This window comes from Molothrus aeneus, chromosome 12, assembly GCF_037042795.1.
Source record: "Molothrus aeneus isolate 106 chromosome 12, BPBGC_Maene_1.0, whole genome shotgun sequence".
Lineage (NCBI taxonomy): Eukaryota > Metazoa > Chordata > Aves > Passeriformes > Icteridae > Molothrus > Molothrus aeneus.
This window is the reverse complement of record NC_089657.1, coordinates 6,842,199-6,866,108: the sequence shown is the minus strand read 5'-3', so window position 1 is coordinate 6,866,108 and position 23,910 is coordinate 6,842,199. Positions and strand designations below refer to the sequence as shown.

Below are 23,910 nucleotides of genomic sequence, written 5' to 3'. Positions count from 1 at the left end.
CCCCATCCAGCTGCTGCCCATGGCCTCAGGACCCATGGATCCCAGTGACAAAGGGGCATCTCCCCAGACAAAATATTTCTGCAGCTTCTCAGCTCTTCCAGTCACTGGAGCTGAAATAACCCCAACCTATCAGTGGGAATGAACTGCAAAGACTCTGTGTTACTTGGGTCGAAAAGGAAGCTTAGCAAAAGCTTTTACCTGCCTACTGTGGTGCAGGAGGAGGTGAATTTGACATGGATACCTAAAATAGCAGGAATTCAAAGTCTGAGGACAAGGTGCCCTTGGTGGCCCGCAAGGACAGTCAGGGGATGCCAACATTCACTTGACACACCATGTTGTAGGAACAGCTGGCTTGACAGATCAACATCAGGTGGTAGCAACAGAGCTGGCAGAACAGTAATGCCAGGAAACCAAGGAAGAGAGAAATAATCCAGCAACCAAAGTGGTTGCATCCTACAGACAGAAGTCCCCAGATCCCAAAGGCCACAGGAAAAGCACATGTAGCCACCCATCTGCATGAAGGTCACATTAGGTGGGGAAACACTAAGAGGATGGAGGAGTTGCAAATCAGACTCTTCTCCATTTTCCCCATCCATGTTCTTGTCTCCCTCCTCAATTTTGCCCTAAGCAAGGCAACTTTCTTTACAGTATTGATTTATTTGTAGTTACCCCTGACCCTTGCAGTGCCCACAGCAGCAGTTGTGAAGGTATTCAGGATGGCATTGAAGCTTTTATGACAAAGCCTATTTCCACTCCTGGAAAAATTCTCCTCTCTGGCTGATTTGTCCATGTTTGGCCTCAGGCTGGAGACTAATTTTAATTTTAAAACTCATCCTTTACCAACGCAGAAGCTATTCTTGCTTAATTAAGAAAAATAAGAATAAAAAAAGAACTACCCCTAGTACTGCCAGTTGCAGCCAAATATGAGCAAAAGCAGCCTTTGAGGATTTTCCATTTGTTCTGCTTCCATCTTGAATCAGGACCATCCCTTTCCCAAGCAGGTAGAACACCTGCCTGTGGGTTCCACTGCCCTGTCTCCAAAGTACTGCTTCCCTGAGGCACAGCCCGGGGCAGCCTCCAGGCTGCTCCCAGTCCTGCTGGGGTCTGAGGCACCACAGGCAGGGAACAACCACCAGCACACCAGCGGCAGACCAGGAAATTAGAACAAAACACAACACAAGGCACAACCCCCCAGATTCCTCATCTGATCTGTCTGGTGCCCTCTTAGGCAAGCAAGGAGTCCCAGAACCACAGACCAAAGCTGTGGCCAGACTTTTCAGCAACACCCCAGGATGAGAATGAAAACATGACCAATCTTTCCAGCCTGTGGCTAAACCACAGTGGGGGATCTGGGGTGCATCACAGGCCATTTGGGAGAGCCCAGGTGCATCTCAGTGCTCTGCAGTGAACACAGGTCAGTGCTTGGGCTCCAGTTTCTCCTTGTGAGCTGGGTAAGAGCAGCAGGGTGTAGAAACACCCTCTTGACCTGAGCCACAGTGCCAGGCTGCTCCCATGAGCCACAACCCCTGACACAAACTGTGAAGATTCTGATGCATAAAGATGAGATGGTTAAATTAAAGGATATTAATAACTCAGCAGCTCTCAGAAGAACCCTCAACTTGGGTCTCTCAGGATATTTTGCAAAAGATTCAATAATTTTTTTTTTCATAATAGAAGTTAGACAGAAGTGGGCAAAGTGCTACACCCACGTGAGCTGCAGATCAAGCAAAGGGGAGAGAGAGAAGAGGCAAAAGAAGCTGCAGTGAGCCCCAGCCTGTTGCCCAGCCATGCTACCAGGAGAAAAGGCATCCAACAGGCTGCTCTCTCACATCCAAGACGATGGAGGCAGTCTGCCAGCTCACAGGCTTACCGCTACTCTCAGCATATTTATATTAGGGTTGTTTTTTTTCCCCTTAAAGGTCCAGCTCTTAGCATACAGAAACACTAATAACCACATGTTTTTCCTCAGTCATGGAGAAGAAATGCAAACCACTAGTTCACAAGTTGAAGAGAAGAACAGGCTCAGGAGCAGCAGCAATAACCCTGAAGCTGGTGGGCAAACAATGCTGAAGCCAAGGTCATGATCATAAAAGGCAGAAGGTACAGGATGGGCAGATGCAGGGGCTGTGGACACCCAGGAGGGTTTGGTGTCCCCCATGGCAGGACAACCCCAAACCCACGGATCCCAGAGACCAATGGGCCTCTGGCTGATGGGGATGGGAGAGGGGAGACAGTGGAGGAGCAGGCACAGCAGGGCCCTGAGGAACTCTCCCTCTGGGCTCCCCATCCAAGAGCCAGTGTGGGTCTGTGTGACAAAGCCCTGCCCTACCCTGAGGGCTATCCTGTCAGATTTTAATGATAGCACTGGGTGGCTTTTTAGCCTAACAGGATGTAGAGCAGTCTCACAGGAGGTCCTTTCTGCTTTGTTCTTAACTGAAGATGAAAATTCCAAGCCTGGGGTTCTAGCACCCTGGATCCAAACCCAGCTGTCCACTGAGAAACCCATCTCAGTTCAGCATGCAGATCTTCACTGTTTTCTCAAGTTTTAATAACTCTGGGCTCTCCACAGGCAGTATTTATCTTCCTGCCCCTCTCTTTCCCCCATCCCATTCCAGGCTCCAAGCCCATCACTCCAGATTAGCTAAACTAAGTGAGTTCCCAGTGACCTGCCCCAGGGCTGTATACACTATTTTAAGGGCCTTCACTTGTATTTGCAGCATGACAAGCAGAAACCACGGGAAGCAGTAAACACGCTGCAATCCAAGCATCTCACAGGCCATACATCCTAAAGGAAAAAACCTGGCTGATGGGCAAGGCGCTCAGAAGCAGGATGAGCTAGACTGAAAATGATAATTTATTTCAGAAGTTAAGGCTCAGACGGTGTCCCCCGAGGCAGGCAATACCGACCCGCATGTGAAAGCAAACACTGGCAGCTGATCCGAGGCTGTGCTGGCTGAGCCCGGCCAGGCTGCCAGCAGCAAATGCGCAAGGCTGGGTCATTCTGTTAAGCCGAGTCTGGCTGGCAGAAAACACACAACGAGAGGAGATTAAAACGCGAAGCAAAATATAATCTTGTTAGCTGCAGACAGTTTTACTTTACAAATCTTTATCACAGGCTCAAGCCGGCACCCTTATAAACACAATGCAGTGATGCGAGACATGTAAGTGCTCCCACAGCAGGCGAAATAATCGCCGAATGAAAATAAGTCAGATAAGTTACAAGATAAGAGAGCTAAAACTGAAAGGATGACACTGCATCTGGTGCAAATAATTATTTTGGCATTATTCTGTCCAGCGCTAATCCTCAACTGCTCAAAAAGATTCAATCACTGTTTAGCACCGCCAAGGAATCATGACTAGAAAACAAAGAATAACTGGATTAAAATCTTTCCACGGTCACAGGTCACGTCTGTGTCACATCTGCTTAAAATGTTCCTTCAAGGGACAAGAAAAAAAGGAAATTGGACTTGAAAAGATTGCACTGAAAAACATAACCCCCAGGTTGCAGTTCTAGGTTGGTTTATAGTTTGCCATACTGGCATGAACAACAAGGGCTTAGAAAGATTATTACTTTAAAACTTCCTATTCTCAGGAAGGCAAAACCACCAAAATAAACATCTGAACGGCAGCGTCCTCATTCACAGCCCCAGCCTCCACGCAGTCTGCTCAGAAAATGTGCAGAGAATCCAGGCTTCTAGGGGCTGCATTCACCAGAGCAATACAATTAACACCGAGAAATGAAGATTTTTAAACTCCTATTAAAGCCAGCTGAGCCTTCCTGATTATTTTTAAAACGAGAACTCCATTACAATAGCATCAGCATTTCTCCCAGACGTCCTGCAGCTGCAGAAATACAATTTAACAATTAACCTTATACATCCATAAACACAGAGCACAGCAAAGGCTGGAAAAACAGCGCAGCCCCTCGCAGCTCACCACCAGCAGCACACTGAGCAAAGTTAGCACTGCGTGCATCCATGGAATGCTCCTTATTCCTCCTCCTCTACTTTCTATCCCTTCTAAAAACCCACGACAAATCTGGAGTGACTGGCCAAAGGCAGCTCCTTACCTGTTCCTGCTGGCGATGGCAGCGCAGGAGGGAAGGATCTATGAGCTGCCCAGCTGCCCTAGCCGTGCCCGGTGCCTGCGGGCTGCTCGCAGGACCAGCCGGAGCCCCGCAGTGCCACAAAGCATCCCTCGCTCCGGCTCTGGGGCTCTGTGGAAGCCTTTCCGAGCAGGCACGTTCCCGTAGGAAAGCTGCCCTGGCAAACCGTGCCTTCCCTGCCCCGCGTCTGCAGCTTTCGCCTCAATCGCCTCGCTTTGAAATCCGGCTCCGGAGGGTCCCTCCCTCCCTGCTCCCAATCCGAGCGGATCCAGCAGCTCCCCCCTCCAGCCTGCCTTTCTCCGAGTGACCCTCGGAGGTGGCGAGAGGATGTCCAATTTGCTCGCCGAGCGCAAGGTATTAACGAGGAGCGATGCAGCCCATGGAGAATAATTGGCGGCGCGGGAGCGGCGCGGGGCTCTGCTGTTGCATTGCTCTCCTCTCCTGCATGTTAATGAGCAATGATGTCAGCAAGCCAAAGTCACCGCATCCCACCCGGACCGCCACGGCCCGGCCACCCGCCCCTTTATTTACATGGAAATCAGCCCGCTCTCCCAAATCGATACATCCTCCAGGTTGCTTGGGCAATGGGAGGGGGAAAAAAAAATCCTCCTCGCTCGCTTGCGTGTTTCTAAGAGTTGGCTGCGCACCAGCAGCCTAAATTGAATGGTGCGAAGACATTAATTATCCTTCCCTTCTTATTTGATGCTGACCGAACCTCAACTTGCTGTCAAACTTCAGGTACCGCTTCTTAGGTATACGGGCTATTAACGCAATGATCCGCTGGCTCCGAGCAACGCATCATTTTTCTCCTGGCTTTCAATGCCCTCTCAATTATCTTCTACACTAGTTTGCTATGATTCCCTACTGGCTTTTAGACGCAGCATGTTTATGACCAGCAGGGCTAAATATTCAGGGGAAAATAAGTTATTAGCATGGCATTTCGGTCACTGCATATTTGAATACATTTTCTCTCACAGGGCCAAGACAGATGAACGATTCACACCTTTTTATGTGTGTCTCAGGTGAGTACTGCGAGCCCCAGGAATACAGCACCTCAACGGGGATGCTAAGCCTCTTTCCCCTGTGTTTCCTTCTCCTTGGAAAAGAAAATGCAGAGAAGGAGCTACGGTGCCAAATTCCTTCTGCTGCTCTTTAATTCCGTTGTTTGGGAATTGGATGGTCAGAAATGAATAATCTGAGTCATCTGGAGGACAGCGTACTTCTTAGTTTTTAGCATTTGCAAAAAAGTGTGTGAAATTCAAAAAAGTCGTTTCTGTGGACTCAAAAAAAAAAACCCCATAGAAAGCAAATAAAACTTTTCCAACACACAGCACTTCTTGTTGAGGAATACATCTGGTCCAGGTAGCTGAGCTTGAAGACTGCAGATTGAGATGGAGATTGAAATGCACTTTAGGTGGGACCCCGAGACAAGAGGCCGTGAACTGCCAACCTTTGGGATAACAAAGGACATGAAGATGGGGGATGCCAGCCAGGTGAATGAACACTGAGAGACATTGCAGGAACTGGGAATTGCCGACCTTTTGGATAACAAAGGAGTTGAAGAGCAGCGATGTTAGTGAGGTGGATGGACAGGAAAAAGGAGAGCAGGAGCCGGAAAATGACTGGAGGGAAAGGCTAGACTAGGAGAGGATAAAAGCCCAGGTGTTCTCTCTTGGAGGGTTCTCAGAGGCACCAGCTTGGGCTAGGTCTGTGTTGCTGCTCCGGGAATAAATGGCTTTATGGAACAGGACATCTGAGACTGCTATGGGAAACCTGGGGTTGAACCAGCGAGGAAACCTGGGGCTGAACCAGTGAGGAAACCTGGTCTGGCTGTGAGAGGGGAAGCCAAGAGGGGATCTAGGCTCACTGGAGCTGCTGCCATGAAGGGGCTTCAGTCCCAGAAGTTAAAGTCTCTGGCCTTGGGAGTGTGACTGCCAGAGAGTCTTGTGAATGGTCAGAGTGGGAAGTTGCCTTAACATTCTCTTGCACGCTCTTGACTTTTGATGCCTGACTCCAGATTTCAGAGTCCTTGATTTTGGCAATATTAGCTATGTTTACAGAACACAGAAGGATGCAGAAACTACAGCTGTGAGTCTTTCTGCAGCCTCAAATGCCTTAAATTGTTATTATTAAGGCTCATAAATTAGGTTTAATTACATGGAATTACACTCAAAATCTCAAGGATGAGATCTGCAGCTGGGACAAACCAGCTCAGCTCTAAGAGCCTCCCCAACTTACTCAGCCAAATGGGACAAATCAAGAATGTGCAGTGTTCTGAACTCTCTCTTTTTTTTTTTTTTTCATTTATATTAAGTTTGAGCAGCAAGTTCAAGAGTTGAGCACTGACTCTTAGTGCATCCAGCCAGATCAGACCTTCCTTTCACAGAGCAGGGGCTTCTGCTAGAGATGGCTGAAGTGCCAAGGATGGTCTCCTTCAACTCCTCCAACTACAAAGAGCAATAGAACTTGTAGGAAAAATCTTCCCTGATCCTTCAGCTTCCTAAACTGGCCCATTTTGCCCTTTCCAGCCTGAATCAGCGCTGCCGGCAGGCTGTCAATCTTGCCTCTGTGATTAATGTGCCATGGCCCCAAGACAATTTACTTTTCCTCTTACACTCAGAACATGTTAATTACAACACAAAGGGAATGAGACAAAACTGAATTGGGCAGAAGCAAACAAAGAAGCCTGCTTATAAAATGATAATGTTGAGCAGAAATGCTGTAGAGCAGAAATTACGTGTGTTCCTTGTAAACATATCCCTCAAAGCACGCAGCAGTGACTCGGGGCTGCAAACAGCACAAGGAACATGTCCTGCTCCATAGGACACGTCCTCTGGACACTCATTTTCACCCAAAATGAGTAAAAATGTCTGACTTTATTGTCATTAATTTTCCAAGAGGAAAGGCCCTTTAGCTGCAAATACTTTGGAGCAAAGTCTCTATTCGTGCTCCAAGGGTCTCCATCAGCTGGCCTCACCCTCAGGGGAAAGGTTGGCAAGGCACGTGTCCAACCCCACACTTCTTGTACAACACCCTCTGTGCCACCATCTACAGCAGCTTCAATCACTCTGCACCAGCCTGACATGATCCCACCCCAGGGCACACGGCAGTGCCATCCCCACACAACCAACCACCCTAAAGGTGAGTTCTGCTTGGCTTTCTTGGCCAACTGATCATCTGCACAAAGGGATCATACCATGAACTGCAAGCTTTTCACTCTAAGATCATCCACAAAGATTAAATGGGTGTCAGAATCACAAATGGAAGTAAAAGATCAGTGAAAGACCAATGTCTGTAACACTTGAGCTGCAGGGCTAGCTGCGAGCAGAAGAGCTTTGTGTCTCCAAACAGCGTCTCTGACTGTCATCGCTCCTGACAGACCTCTTGTTCCAATACTTGCAAATCTAAATATCCACAAAATCCAACGAACAGCCTCTTCTGAGACAGGAAATCAGATCAGAAGCTGTGTAACGTTTGGACACACAACTGTCTCAGGGAAATGGAAATGAGCCTTCCTGCTTTGAAAGCTGCCGGTTTGCTGGCAATTGCTCCATATTACCGTTACCCACTGTGAGGCTTGTGAAAAGGTCATGTGTTGGAATAACTCCAGAAGGCACACAAGATTTCTTGACGGATTCTGCACATTATGCAGGTGAAATGGGTGTTTCATTAGGCAGCAAGGAGAATACTGAGCTGGTGGGGCATATTATCAAAGGTTAGGTGAAGGACTTGCACCATTACAAGGATGGATGCTGACAACTGCCAGCAATGAAGCAAACGACCAGAAGTAAAAAGCTACTAAAATAAAGAAAGATCAAGAGCAGGAAGCCCCTGCTTCAATGCAGTGGTGTGAGACAGACAACTCTGCCTGTAAATGTAGCACCATCTTTCTTCCCTTTGTTGCTAGCTTTAATGACAAGGAGCCAAACCCAGTCAACTCTAAACTTTCTGCCATTTGCACAAACTCAGACCCATGGCTAATTTAACAAATCATTGCAGAGCCCATGTTTCATAAATGCTGTGTTTTATTACCTTGATGTATCGATTGTCTGTCAATCAATAGAGTTCCATGTGACCATGTTGACTCTCCTGATGACAATGGGCTGCACAGCAGAGCCACACGGAGCAACAGCAGGCTGGTGTCCCCAAGGTCACTGGGCTCCTAACCTGATGAATGTCAGATCAAGTGGCCTTTCTGAATTATTTAGTGAGCATCCTCTGCTGCAGCATACCAGGGCACTGCACAGCACTGCTACCTTGTGATGTCACAAGAGGCTTCAGACTCTGCCACCCCAAAATGCTGCCCACAGGGACACAGACTGTCCTGAGGCAGGGGGGTTGAAGGTCCCCACCACCACTGAGTCCATCCTGGCTCACAGCCACAGGCATAGTAATAGATTACTTTCCCATCGCTCTTTCTGACCACAGAAATACAGAATTGGACACTACAGCGGTTTTTTCCTGCACTATTCCCATGCTCACCCTGTAATTTGCAGAGCAATACCCACTGGCAGAGCTAGTGCTCCCAGCCCAGTGCCAGCACAGGATGAGCCCAGTGTGGTCCCTGGGCACAAAGCAGTTTTAAGCAGCTGAACAACAGGCTGGAGAGGGCACAGCTTTGCAAACACTGGATGGGAAAGGCAAGATGACTGCAAAAAGCTGTTAGTGACAGGGAAGGGAAATGGCTCCATGTGGCAGGGTACAGCCCCACTCTGCCCAGCCAAACACCTGGCTCTTCAGGAGACACACAAGCATGTGCCCCAAGTATGGGGAAAGCTCCTTGGAGAATCTGAGTCATGAAATACAGGTCAGGACTTCAAATGCAGATGAGCTTTGTTTTTTCTTCATTCTTTTTGAGCAAGGCAGCAAACGCTTCCTCACAGCTCTCAGTGCTAGAAGCAGGGATGCCTTATCTCAAATAAAAATGGGATAGACAGAGAGGCAGAGAGACCAGCATCAGACACAGATCATTAATCTCCAAACTTGGCGTCCTCCACTTCTCCTCAGGGTTGCCATTTGTGCCTTCCTGTGGCTGCTGCCTGAGACCAACCACAACAGAGCCAGTCCTCCGGCTGTCACCACTGCTGCCTTCCACTCATTTTTGGCAGAGCCATGGGTAAGGATCTGTGCTGTCAGTCTGCAAGGGGGAATTTAGTTTTTAAAACACCATCGAGCCCAGCAGTAGCTGACGCAGAAGGGGAGGCACAGCCCATACACACTGCAGCTGATTCTGGAGACAATTTTCTGTGTTTCCTACCAACTCACCCAGAGAGACAGGTCTGGCCCTGGCTGGTACCCTCTGGTGCACAGCCAGGGCTGGACAGCGAGGTGTGGCCATGAGCTCACGCTGTGCTGCCCATGTCCTCTGGCAGCACTGAACCACACAAATGCAGGGATGATCAGCACACTGTGCTGATGCTCCTGAGCATCACTGCCTGGTACCCCAATCCCCTCCCTGGCAGGGCACCCCAAAAGGATCCTCACCCACTGACCGTCCCTACCCCAGCACTGCACACCCCGGTGTGACACACAGAGCACACCAACAACAGGGTTTCATCAATCACTATCTCTTCCTCTCTCTTTTTTTTTTTTAATCACCTTAATGTAAGAAGCTTTAGAGAGCTTAACACAATAAGGCTTTCATAGCCTCCAGCTTCCACTTGGCACTAATATGTTTTTTACTTTTATATGTTGAAATCAAATTTGTAACTGAATGTGAACAATCCAGATGCACCCGTGGTTTTCTCCCCTTTGCTAGCCTGATAGGCTTCTCATCTGAAGACTTTAATTGTGTCCTTTAATGATGTCTACAAAAGCCTCATTAAAGCAGTCTATCGTAATTTAAGCTAAATAAACTCAACATAGCTATTTTTGTAATCATATCTTTTTCTTGGGGCCTTTCCACAAACAATAAAGTGTTCACTGAAAACGCGTTACAAAGGAAATGCATAAATCTTCAGCTTATCTGGTGGTACGTTGTCCAAAGATCTAAACCTTTGATCAGCAACAAATTAATTTTCCATTTACACAAAACAGAAGATGTATTTTCAGGATAACCAACTAACCCTGCAAGCCTGCACTGACATGTGCCTTGGCAGCAGCTCAGGACTCCCTCGCTGCCGCCCTTCTCACTGCCTGACACTGTCAGGGTCGCTGTCACATCAGATGATTTTTATTTTATTTTTTTGGCTTCAAACCTGTCTAACAGGGTGTTTCGGGTCAGTGGTTATGTACTGAGGATTTCTTGCCTTAAGTCACTGATCTCTCCTCTGCACTGCCTGGCCCTACCACCAAAGCTGTGCATTCCCCAGGACCAGGGGAATTGACCATCTCCGTGCTCAGAGGCCAGCCTTGAGCCAGCCCAGTCCTCGACAAGTGACACAAGCCTGGTTTTTACCTCCTTAAACCAGACTGTGCACATCTTCCCTGGCTGCCAGCAGGATTTCAGTGCTTCCCCTCACTTTGGCTGGCACCACATGAGCCCCTGCTCCCAGTCAGGTCCTGCAGGGCTGCACAAACCTCTGATCCTTGACACCAGCAAAGGTCTGAGATGGCAATGCTTCTACTCCCACCCAGGAGACACAGAGCCAACTAAGACCTGTTTGCTGCTTGCACCCAAACTGTGTTAAATGCCCAGGGAGGTAGCAAATTCAGCATGTTTTTGGATCCAGTCAATTCTCTCATATGATGTCAGGGAGGGAATCATGCATGCTGGGTCACGAACAAGAAGGAGCTTGCAATGTCTTCAAGTCTTAAATTTCCCAGTGTATCTGCAAACACAGGGAAATCAGACATGGTCAGGAATGCACCTGGCTCCTCACTTCCCAACAGGGCAATGGGAAGAAAGGTGCCCAAATGGGTTTTTATTTCACACCTGAGAACAAGAAGTGGCCCTGGACGATACGAAACCAGCTAGTGCCAGCAGATGGACTAGCATGTGCTGTTTCAGTACACCCCAAATTCCACAAGACTTCTACAATCAAGCCGACCTTGATTTTAAAATAATCCTCCAAAACACAGAAAACAATAAAATTCTGAAAAGTGGCATCTCTGTTTAAGCTTGGGTGGTTTCTCAGCCCCAGCCCTCTTAGGATCATGGCCCAGTGCCCTTCCTGGAATGCACAGAGGGTTGTCCTGTCTTAGGCAATGGCAAGGTTCCCAGCCTGGCTGTCCCACTGGTTGAAGCTGGATAGAGCTCCAGTATCCTCCAGACAGCCTGGCAACTGCACACACATGACAGGAGATGTTTGCTATTCTTCCCTTTGTTTTAATTAGTAATAACAACTTGTTACCATGGCTTGACATTTGTTCATACTTGGGAATAAATTGCTTCCTTGAACGATATGCTGAGATTACAACAGGCTTTCTGTGTTTCTGTTGGTTTTAGTAGCTCATAACAAACCATGAAATTCATTACTCTTGCCACAAGCACCCATGAGATGTGCCAACCAGGGTGTGATTTATACACAGCTCAACTCATGGAAATTAAAAGGTTTTAATGTTGCCTGCAAGAAGTCCAGGGTTTGAAATTTTATACAGCTGAATTACAGAAAAAGAGAATCCCAGATGCAAGCCACTGCATTGTTTTATCTGCCTCAGGACTCAACATTAAAGTCAGAGTAAAAATAATTCACTAAATATTAATTAAGTGTGTAATTTGGACAGCCTTTTTAGTGATAAGCCTTCTGGCCTGCAAGTTACTTCAATCTCATCTGTTTTTAACTGCTTTGAAGCTATTAAAAGGACGGTATTTAACAGCAAAACTTCTCTGCTACAATATAATTCATCAAAGCATTCTCACTGAAAGGAATCACTGGAGAACAGCCTGTGCCTCACCATCCTTAATGGGAATGGGCTGTCAGTCATACTCCAGTCCCATCTCTCCATGCCGTGTCAAGCCTTGTACATCAAACCCAATACACAAATCGCCAGCTCCATCAAGATCATTAGAGCTGCTCAGCCCGTCAGGGAAAGGTCAGCGCGTCACTGCCTGCTCCAAACACAGCATCAATCACAGCCCTCATCAAAGGCAGCCTCAGCAGCAGCTGGAAACCTGCATCCCTTCCTCCTGCAGCAGCCTGTCATCCCCTAAACCTTCTTCTCTTCTTGTACAACACGGCCAGGCTTTTATCTTATCATCATCTATAGGGAAATGCAACTATATAGTCTGCTCTGGGAACAGAGGGATCAGCACCTGCAGGGAGGGATTAAGGCTGCATCAGGAGAGGGCTGGCCGGAAACGTGGCCACTGATTCCTACCCTGGCTCCCTCCTCCACGGGGTCCCACAGTGTCCCCACTCCCCTGGATGGGTCCAATGCAGGCAGTGTCACAAGAGCATCCCTTCTCACTGTGTCAGACCAGACCCACACACCTGGAAACAGTCCTAGGGAAGGCTCAAAGCCATCCTGTAAGATGCTGTTGTTTCCATCAGAGCCACACTGAGGCATGGCTTGCAGAGAGACCACATTACCCTGCCAGGCTGCTGCTGGCCTTCCACCAGCCTGAGCCTCAGCTGTGGGGTTTATGTGAGCCCACGAGGGCATCCTGCCCCACAGCTCAAGCACCAGGAGGGGTGGAGAAACCCAATTGCTGGCAATTAACAGGGGACACCAGCATTATTGAATGCTATGGCTCCCACCAGCCACTGCTCATTAAACATGATCAAACCACGGGCCATTTCTTCCTCTTTTTTCTCCTACCAAGCTGTGTCGAACATGCAGCATTATCTTCAAAGGGCAAAGTGGAGATGTTTGCTAAACACAAGCAGACTAAGTACATCAGCCTTTTAGAAGCAGCTATTGCTGCTGGAGACTTAGTGAGTCCCATTGTTTTGTGGCTCATGCAGCTTCTTTGGAAGCTGAGCTTCTTTGGGCTGTTCTGCAAAGCCAGCACCTTGTGACAAGGCATAAACCCTCCCCAGGGAAATAAAAAACAGGTGGGCATCCAAGGAGTGGGGCTTTCTTTCTGCTGAGTGTTTAACTTACAGTATCTCCTTGCAACAAAACAACAGCAGTTTGGGGTCAGCTCAGCAGCTGACTGAAGGCAGGATTAGCCAGGCTCCTGCAGCAGAGGGTTGAAGCTATTTCTGGAAAATCGTGGATGGGTTAAAGCTGGGAATCTTCCTGTAACATGCCCTGACTGGAGGGGACTGCTCTGACCAGCAGTTAGCCTGGTTGCACTGGTACAGGGCAAAACAAAAAGTAGGAAGAAAGGCCTCTTCCCTCCATCTCAAACAAGCTGGCATGCTCCATACCAGGGTGGCTCACCTGGCTGTGACTTTCAGAAATGTGGAGTTGCAGAGTAAGGGCAACACCTCCCCTTTGCATGGCCTTAATTCAAGGCAAACAGCTCAACCCCCAAATCCCTTCTCTGTACAAACTGTGACCATTCCCTTGTGTCAGTACAGAGAAGCAGAGGGGGAGCACCGTGAGGCTCTCTGGGGTAATGAGCACTTCAAACCTATCTCAAAGGGATGAGCAACCATGGATGGCCAACCCGACAGATGGGGGAGGAGAAGGGGAGCTCAGATACCAGCGAGACGATTGTAATTAGTGTAATAAGCAGCAATTGCAGCCCAACAGCTGCAATTGCCCTCCCCGAGCATCTGCCGCATGCACCAGCACCAGCCATGGCCAAGGACTTTGACACTTGCTGCACTCTGAACGTCTCTGCCGTGAAAAAAGTTCTGACTTTGATAGTTTGCATTCCACACAAGACACAGAACAGAGCACATCCATGCTTTTCCAGCCTCTCCACCTCCACCTGAGTGAGCAGCACTGTGTGCTGACAGAAGGGACATGAAATTGGGTTTAGTTTTGATGTCAACTATGATTTTGCCTGTGACTTTGACCAAAACGTTGTTTCCTCTATGTTGAGGCAAACCTGCCATACTCAACTTTCTGAAGTGCCTGAAGCCCCAGAGATAAGCTACACGAATTGCAAAACATGACAAATACAATTTTCAGTGGATATATACAACCATCCTCCACTGATGGGTATTTATCTGATGTTCTTTCCTTACACATCTTGAAGCACAACAAAGTTGGCAGTGAGCATATAGCACAGAAAAAACTTCCACCAGTTTTAGGGTCTGGATCAACATCCACAGTCAGCACAAGGGTTGCAAATCTGCTGATGTGACAAGCTACAGGACCTAAATTGCAAAAATATGCTGTGGCTTAGACCCAGACTAATTCTGAGTAATTTCTGGTGCTCAAGCTCCCCGAGGGAATGCTCTTCTCACTTCCTCTCTTCTATCCCTTGGTCTAATGGAGGTGGTCAGGGGAAGCAGTCAGATCCTCAGGGTATCTGCATATTTTGGCAGTAGTTAAGGATTCAATTCCCAATGATTTTTAGTGGGTGTTAAGACACTCAGAAAGTATCTGCTGTGAATATGTTTGGAGGTATGAGCTCTAAGCTCTTCAAGCAAGGGACTGTTTCTTGTTGTGCTTAAGAAAATGAGAGTATGAAGACAACAAATAAGGACAAGCTCGGAGAGCAGAAAATGTTTATGTTGAGTAAATTTAACCCCTCATGAAAGGAAAAAGCCAAGGCTGGGTGGGAGAGTTCAGGAATAACTGCAGCCAGGAGGTTTGCTGAATGTTCCCTGAATGACCAGTTAGGCAGTGTCAGAGGCAAATTAATCAAAGCCATCTATGTGGGGTGCCACAAGGCATCCTGTGAAAAACAGAACAAAGCAGAGGCTGAGGCCCAGTGAGAGCTCTGTGTGCTGCACGCCTGGCACAAACCACACCACACTCCTGACTGCCATCAGGATCTCATTTCTCATACAAAGGACAGGGGAAAGGTATCAGGAAGCCAAGAGCACAGCTACAGTCAGACCTTTCACTTGCTGCTCTGCTGAACAGTTCCAGTGGAAATCAATGGGGGTTTCAAGTACATAAATGGATCACAGACATCCACATTGAATCCATTTGCTAATTAGTCAAGATTAACATTTATTTTATTCAACAGGCATTCAGGTAAAGGAGGTAATTCTCTCTATGTCCCTTTTACACTTGTTAAGAAGTAGGACAAAGCTGTCTCTTGATGACAGTAATCCTAAAAGGAACTTTCCAGCAGGGGAGGTGCCTGTGGGCATAGCCTGATCTGGGCATGTCACTTGCTACGGCTGGACAGGGCCAGCATCATGGTCCTTCAGCCCCTAATCCCAAATCTGGCAGACCTGTGCAACCACTGCAGCTTTTGACATGAGCCTGACACCAGTCTTGGGCTCAGAGTACTGGTCCAGAACAAGGCATTCTAAAATCTAACACAAGACCCCATGTCATCTCAAAGGAAAATTTAAACCATCAGGCTGCTACTGCTCAATACTTCCATTAACACTGGGAAATCTAAAACACTTTGCTGTGATCCTGTATCTGAGGATGCAATGGCCAGCAAGTGAAAGTATTTCAACCATTTAAATAGCTTCACTTAACAAATATAAGAAACCCTTTTGATTTATAGCACCAGAGTAATTTGATACCTTCTGTGCTGTTAATGAAGCAAGAATTAATAGCATTTTATCATCAGTTCTAATCTTCCTGGCATCATTTCATGCCCACAGAAAACTCACTCTGTAACTCGGTACCTACAGCTCCTGTTGGATGAGGCCCCTGGCCACAGCTGGTTTCCAGCACTCTGAGAACTCAATCTCTGCTAATCCCAGCCCTTTACATCAACTCAGAGCAATCTAAAAAGGAGACACATGAAGTCACTTAGGCTTATCTCTCTAATTGCCTGCCTGCAAATCAGGGGTTCAGTGTCAGCCACTTGCACTCTCATAAGACACGGCAGCCAGAAAAATCAGACCTAAAATATTCACCGCAAGCATTTTGAGAAGGGTAAGTTAAACTACCAAAATCCTGCTCACTGCTGCAGCTCCAAATGCAACGCCAGCTACGAGGGACACATCTGGTAACAAAGGCAGCGTTCATGCCTTGCCTCTGCTGCAGCCCTTTCCAGGTCTGTGGCTGTGCAACACAGACTCCAATTCTCTCGGCAGCTTTCTTGAACTGCCCAGTGCCAACAGAGTGAAAATGTTAATGAATACTGTCCCATAAATACTTAATGCACATTTTCCTGCGAGTCCTGCTGTGATTAAATAGCCACCTCATTACTCAGTACCATCTTTCTTTCTTTTTTATCTTTGCATGAAATACCAAGAGTTGGAACTATAACCACACAATCGAGCTGCTGGAAACATCACTGCATAAACCAACATCAACAGGGCAAAAACCAAACACAGATTTCCAAGGAATGCAAAGAGAAATCGAACCCTGTTAAGAGCAAATATTTCCTCTCAGCTACCTCCTCCCAGGATCAGCAGAGGAAGAAAAGCAGAGGGGACAAGCCTGCAATATATTTTCTTCTTGAGTCTAGCTTATTTGGTTTTACTGTCTTTTTCCATTGCATTTGGAGGTCCTTGTGACAATGGGGGTCCACTGCAGGTATCCTGTGGATACATGAATCCCTGGGTACTGCTCTGGGGCTGGCTCTGCTCTGACACCAACTTCTGAACAGCTGCAACAGGAACTCTGCTGTTCTCCCTCATCTGCAGCTTGGAGGGTGTCCATGATTTGTCCAAGGTTACACAAGCAATCCAGGACAGACAAGTCAGGGAACATGGATCACCCAGAGGCATTGCTATAGCAGTGAACATGCTGACCAGAGCACAGCTGACCACAAGATCCACCATGCCTGCTTGCACAACACCACGACAATCATTTAGGAATCACGACAGAGAAATATTAGGATTTTGTTTTCTAGACCATTAGAATTCCCATATTTGAGTCCTTCCCACCAAACCCTCAGCTATTTCACAAACCAACCCAAAAGCTGCAATTCCCCTGGGATTCCCAAGACCACAAGAGTAACGCTGAGAGGCCAGAGTCAGCCCAGTTGGCAGCACTGGGGCTGGGGGTTTGTATGTGCTGCCAAACGTGACACGTGGGATTTCCAGCACTGCCATCCAAGCAGGTCCCAGCTGGAGTGAGTGCTGGTGCTGGAGACACGTCTGTGCTGCTCCCTGTGGTTTTGCTTCGCAGGGCAATGCTCTGCCTTTCACATAGGCCATGGGAAATGTTTCCTCTGACAGAGGAAAGTCGTACAGTCCAAATTCATGCCAAATGGCTAAAAATGTAGAAGAATCAAAGGACTAAAGCTTGTGTACATCAGAACTTTTGGTAATTCCTCCCAAATACATAATTTTTTGGCACAGATGCTTCAATGTAACTGAAGGGCAAGCATTTAGTTCCATTTTAGCTGGGAGAGTCCCAGCTCTTGTCCCTCTGATTTAAATATGGAAACAGGCTCATTATGCAATATGTGTTTCAGCGAGTTCTGCACCAGGGAGAGTGTGAAGCTAAGGCTAACGAAGGGAATATCATTAAAGTAATAAACAGTGCTAAAGCAGGAACAAATAGACTGGTCTGAAGCACGGGCTGCTGCCACATGTATCACAAGGAGTCTCCGAAGAGAAACATTTGAGTCTCTTTGAGATGCAGGAAAAAGCGCAGCAGAGGATGGTGTGTGGGGAATACTGGTGAGGAACTGGTGCCAGCTGGAGAGGTTGCTTTTGAAGCACTGTGTGGAGACAGTGGGCAGCCAACACAGTGCCATGTGCTAATTCATGGGAAATGTAAAGACCACTGGCGATTAAAAGGTGCTTTATCCCCATCGGAACTGGTCCTGAGACACAACCCCAGTCTTAGTCCAGCTAATACACACAAACAGGGCTTTCAAAGGACCACTTCAACTCATTTTGTTTGTCGGCATGACACAGATGCCAGGAATAAATGCACATCTACACCTCATTTCTAATTCATGCTGCCAGGAGAATCAGCCCACAAGAAGCACCAGCATCTCCTGGAGTCAGAACCACACATGCCGGCACATTTCCACTGCCACCCTTCAAAAGAGAAAAAAAAAAAGAACTTTTCCCCCGTTCTCTGGGTGAGCAAATAGAGTAATTTAAGGTGTAAGTAGATGAAGTAGCTAATTAAGGAAATAACCGATAACTTAAATCAAGACCATTAGAGGAAGCAGCATGTTGCTGCCATTACTTAAATGGCAGCTGAGCTAAAACATGCTCACTCAACCTGAGACTTCAAAATCCACAGTCAGCCTGATCCACACAGGGAGAGCTTCCCATGTCACCCCTCCACGGGGGCCAAAGCCACTAAGGAAAACACTCAAATCTCCTGGTAATTTCCTACAGTCTGAACATTTAATCATCCCCAGCCACCACCATAAAAATCCCAAGCGAATGATTCACATGTTGAGAGAAATTTGCAATAAGCAGCAGCAGCAAGGTCTTCTGCCCTAAGAAGCAGCCTCCGCCTGCTTTTGGCAGTGGGGAGAACAAACCCTCTGCAGAAATAAATTCAAATACATTGGGCCATATGAATTTTGCTTCTGGCATCTTGTGCTGATCGTGCTCCTCAGCCAGCTGCTCCCAGGGTGGACTCTGGGATTTCTCTACCCACCCCCATGGGGTGTTTGCACACCAGTGCCACGTCTCTCACTAATTATTCCACCAGTTGCACAGACAAAACATCTGCTGAAGAAGGGAAGGAATCCTAAAGTACACAAATAATTTGCACTGCCTAAACAAAGGCAAATAGAGGATGCTGTTAAACCCCCACCCCCTGCCTAGCAAACAGACCCAGGAGCTCTGCCCACAGGCTGCGGCTTCCTCTGCCTTCTCCAGCAGGAATGAATCCTTGTTTCCAACCAAAACCGCAGTTTGTTACTAACACAGCCTCCTTCTGTTTAATTCCTAAATTATCCTAAAGCAACTGAATTCGGCAAGTCGATTAAGTACTTAGAACACTTAGTTTCCTTCAAAAGAAGCTTTTGTTTTGCCTGAAAAAAATTGGAGTTTTTCTCCTGAATTCATATTAACAAAGGCATGAGAAATCCAACATCCCAAAGATAAAAAACCCCTTTATCCTGCATTAAACACAGCTGCCAAAGACCCAAAAATCCGCATTCTGTCATTCCACACATATCCTTGCAACAGCTGAGAAGACACACAGCAGGTCTGGAAACTCAGAGCTGAAGATAAGCTGCAGCCTCCCGCGGGGTTTTACTCTTCATGGGTTTTAAAGAGAGTGAAAACGCAGGAGCAGCTCAGGGACTGGCGACAGAAGTCATGTCTGCATCAAGGAAAAGTTTTACTGTGTCCGGATATTCAGCCAAATATTAGCAGAGGATAGAGCACAGCCCTGCTCCAGTGCCTGGCCCCCAACAGCCCCTGGGTACTGCCTGCAAAGGGAACCGATGCTCGCAAAGGCAGGCAGGAACCAGAGCTGAAAGAGAAAACCATCTCCTAATGCAAACATTTGTCGAGCATTAAAGCCTCTTATACTTTCAGAGGCTGTAAACGTGGCGCGATTACTTACCCCGGCTAAACAGGCATTCACAGGCTGGAACAGCCCCATGGAACGGGTGAGGACAGAGGCAAGGAGCGGCAGGACAGACCCTGGAGCATCCCTGGAGCTGGGGCTGCCTGTGCCCTGCCAGCAGCTGTGGTCATCTGGGGAGGGCAGGGCCCTGGCGCTGCCGGAGCGACGCCCACCGCAGCTTTAGCTTATTGGTGAAAATCCTAAACCCCGATCCAATCCTGTCCCTTCACCCAAATGTAGCTCTCTGCAGAGGCAACATCCTTCCCAGTTTTGACTAGCAGTGTGAAAGCAAAGTTACCTTGCCAATGTATAAATCACACAAAGAGAAGCAATAAAAAAACCACCCCCACGCTCAAATTTATTTCACCTCTTTCTGACAAAAAAAGTTTCTTATTTACTTACTAACAGCCATGTGAGAGCATTGAAGAAAGCTGGCAACTCTCAGCCTGTATCACCAGATCAAAAATCAGTATGGTAAATATTAGGATGCCAATACAAGCACTGTTTGTAAGAAAGCCTACCAGTGCTCCTGTCACATCTGGGGCAGGACTGTAACACGTACGGAGGTTTGCAGAAACCATCAGCACATGGGTCCTGAAGTTATACTGAATTTCACAAAGGAAACGGAATCATAAAGGTAACTGAATCATAAAGTGCTGCTGGCAAACAGCCTGTCTGGCCAAAACATATGGTTTGCCTTTTATTTTTCAGCCTGGCACGGACAACGACTGTAGAGACACATCTCTCTCTGCTATACACACACCTAGATGCTTGACCCTGATTGACACTCTGGCTGCACTGGTTCTGTGTTTCTGGTCTCAGAAAGCACAGGGCTACAGGCAGCGACCTGGAAACCTGCATTCATTTGCAAACAACCAACAGGCAGGGATAAAAGCCTCTCATGCAACTGCACATTGCTGCACTCACTTACAGATGTGCAACCCTGGAGCAGCTCCAGAGCGTGGGCTGGCATCTGGGTGACCTCTGAATGTGCTCACACAGCTCCTCCAAGCGAGGGGGGAGCCAGTGGTCTGCACTCCAGGTGTCCCAGCAGACAGGCAGCAGAATCCAGATGTGGGCAAGCTGCCCCAGCCCTAGCACAGGCTGGGGATTCAATGAGGTCTATTCATGGAGGAGAGAGCAGGGCTTCCAGGAACACAGAGGAAGCATTTCGGAGGGGTATTCCCACTGCAAGCCCAATAAGCCTCTTTGCATTCTAACCCCACCACCACTGCAAGCTTTAAATATAGAAGTAATCAAAATGTACGTTAAAAGAAGAACTTAGAACTTGGCAGTGTTAATCTAAGAAACATTCCACTGGGGAGCGGGTCTGGAAGAGCACTGGCAGCCTCGGGGAGGGCTGAGCCTGGCTCTCCAGGAACAAAAGCAGCTTACAAACCAGGTTTGCCACGTGAGAGCCTAATTAGAGACCGAAGCCCACACAGCAAACAGACAGACTACAGAGGAAATTGGAGCCTAATTTACATGGAGAACGATTACTTACTGCAACCAATTAGTGTCAAGCTGACTGACAGACTACCCAAAATATATTCTCCCCACCCTCCCCTGCAAGTCTGAGTTTTCCCCACTGTGTCATTTAACCTGGGTTGTGTGGTAGGTGAGCAGTAGCACCTCAGCACTAGACATGGGACAGCAAACAGGGACCTTCTGAGTGTGTCCATAAGAAACACACAGTTAAAGCCACCCTTGTGCCACCTGGTGCCAGCCTCAGCTGAGCCAGAGACAGCACCATCAGAGATCAGTGTAATGTAATTTTTCGCCTGGTCTTAAATCCTTGAATGACATCCTGAAGATCCCAAAATTTATTATTTTGGAAAGGTGCTCACCCTTTCCTGAGCATGTATTCTGCATGGGGACTTTCACACCCTCATTTGCAACCTCACAGTAAAACTTTAGTAAAGGCTGTATCCACACAGAGAAACTCCTCCTTGGCTGGCACAGCACAGGGGTGCCCATGGTCCCATCAGTGCCTCTGCTGGGCAAGGACACCACCTTCATTCAGAGCATCTCTCTTCAGCAGACCTGGAAGAGGACTACTTCATCATGCTTCCCAAAGTACAAACCTGCTGCTAGTTCTGCATCAAACCTGCCCCTCCTCCCTATCAATTACTACCCAAACTGATAAGCAGACTTTAAAACCTCCTGAAGTGCATACATGGAACTGGGCAAATGCCATTTACCTTCCTTTTACTGTTACAAAAGAAACAACTCATTCTATCATAATTTTTCCCTTCCCAGCACCATACTCATTATTAACAGGACTGACTAATTGCTGTCCTCTCTTCCACGCCCTGGCACATGCATTTGGAATGCACAATGACAACAGCGTTTCAATGCAACTTGCTGTGTTATTCTTCACAAATTCCTAAGTGTGGTCTGTCTGAGCAGCCTGTCTGACTACTCATCAGAGAGCTCTTGAGTACACACACTCAGGCACGCAACAACCACATTCTGGATATTTGAGACCAGATAATCAGCCCTTCCTTTGAGAAACACCAATATAAAGCACATTTAATGACTTTATGAGTCTTCTGCATGGATGAGATAAACATTTTTAATCTCTGCAGGCTGCATGGATATATGGCATTTTAAAAGCAGGTTATCCTAAAAAGAAAACTTGGAGGAAATGCTTGGTAGAGTTTATGTAGCAGCTGTTTGCTAATATCTGCAGATAGTCAGGACCTCAGATGGGGTGAAACATCAGCAAGAATCCTTTGAATTTCAGTTCACTTCACATCAATGGTGCTAAATCAACTTACACCACAGAAGTCCCATCAAGAGAGGTAATGCAGGATCATCCCACCTGGGTGTCCTTCGGATACAGACACCAGAAAGGCTGCAAATCCTGGCAGTTCTGGTCTCTCTCTTTGCTAAATTAAAAGTCTCTGTTAGTTACCAAGTGGATGCAATGAAAATGCATGTGTGCTCATGCTGCTGAGAATTAGGCTGTTAATCTGGTGTTTGTGCTCCTGGAGTTTATCTCCTCCACACCTCCCTTCTCCCCAGGGAATGGCCTTGCTGCCACTTTATCTGCAGCTCTAAGGACAACACACGCTGCTTCGTTTCTGAATTCCCCTCCAGTGCTACCCCTGAACCAAGCTCTGCAGAGAGGGGGGCTCCAGCAGCTGTAATTCCCATTAATTCCCCTTATGATTAACAGGTCAGCTCACTCCACCCTGATGACAGTGGGCTTCGGAAGTCTAACTCTATCAGAATTATCTATGCATAAAAGACAGTCATTACAGGAACAAACGCCTCACTGAGACTTTTATCAGCTGTGTGCTCGCTGCTCGCTGTTGTGCCACTAATTTAGAGAGGCACAGGCTTTAGAGAGAGCAGGGAAGGCTTCAGCCTCACTGCTCTGCAGTGGCTCCAGGCACAGGAACCTCTCTTCTGTGGTTTTGATGTTGATTATAAAGCTGTGGAGGCAATCACTCCTGGAGAGGGGCAAGGGCAGGTGGGAGTGCAGGGAAATTACAGAAACGTTCTTCTGAGTGCATCCCATTAGGGCTGGTGGCAATTACACATGCTGATCAAGGAGGCGGGCTTCCCAGAACTGAAATTACCGGGCTCTGAAATTACCAGGAGGGAAGGGAAGGTGAGAGAAAGAAGGAAAAAAGGAAAAAAAGCAGAAGCAGCAAAATAACCCACAGACATCCCCTGGCTGCCTGGGAGCAGGGACAGAAGAGCCACCTCCTCCCTGCAGGCAACCCTTGCTGGTAGTCACTCAGGGGAGACCCACAGAGATAAAAGGCAGTAAGGCCAGCTGAAAAATGCTTGTAAAAACACTAATGGTCTCAGGTCCTTCTGAGCCACCTCAAGCACCGCTAAATCACTTTTACTTGCTTTCTGGTGGGTTTTGCTTAGGTTTACACTGATGCACTGCACATCCCCATGTGCAGGTCAAAACCTGTGTGGATCCACCAGCCAATCTACAATGCAGGCATCACTGCATCACTATCATCATTTCTTCCTCTCATCTTTCCACTTTTTTCACTAGTTGCACAGGAATAAATGAAGAAACCAACTTAACAACATCTTCCTTTCAATACACACTATTGGGAGTTACTGTAGTAATAAAAACCAGAAGGAAAAGGCAAGAATTTTCATTGCATCCACTGTGCAGCCTTGCAGTCCTGACCCTGGAACTCCTGACAATGTGTCACCACACATTATTAAGAAATATTCATATTAATCCCAACTGTAAAGCTCTACTTCCAGCCAATTAAACTGCCTGAGCAGCTGAGCTCTCCTGGAGACCTTTGTACTCTCCTTTATATTTTTTTTTTAAATGCTCTCTTAGGGAAAGGAATGGTTTCTGCAGAGATGAGCCACCAGCTCCTTCCAGCCTCGTCGTGTGTGTATAAAATGTT

The 23,910-nt window shown here is 47.4% G+C and overlaps 1 protein-coding gene across 3 annotated transcripts in view; it reads right to left on the bottom strand.

Moving 5' to 3' along the window:
* The window catches only part of PRICKLE2 (prickle planar cell polarity protein 2), a 104,187-nt gene that overhangs the window by 38,459 nt on the left and 41,818 nt on the right, over window positions 1-23,910 (bottom strand). The window contains exon 1 of one of the 3 annotated variants that reach the window (XM_066558103.1): window positions 19,514-19,621. The exons of 1 other annotated variant lie outside the window; for it this stretch is intronic. The gene's annotated coding sequence lies outside the window, so the exon portion shown is untranslated. Of the gene's footprint in view, window positions 1-4,069; window positions 4,490-19,513; window positions 19,622-23,910 lie in introns of those variants that run through there. One more of the 3 variants, XM_066558102.1, reaches the window with a different exon arrangement.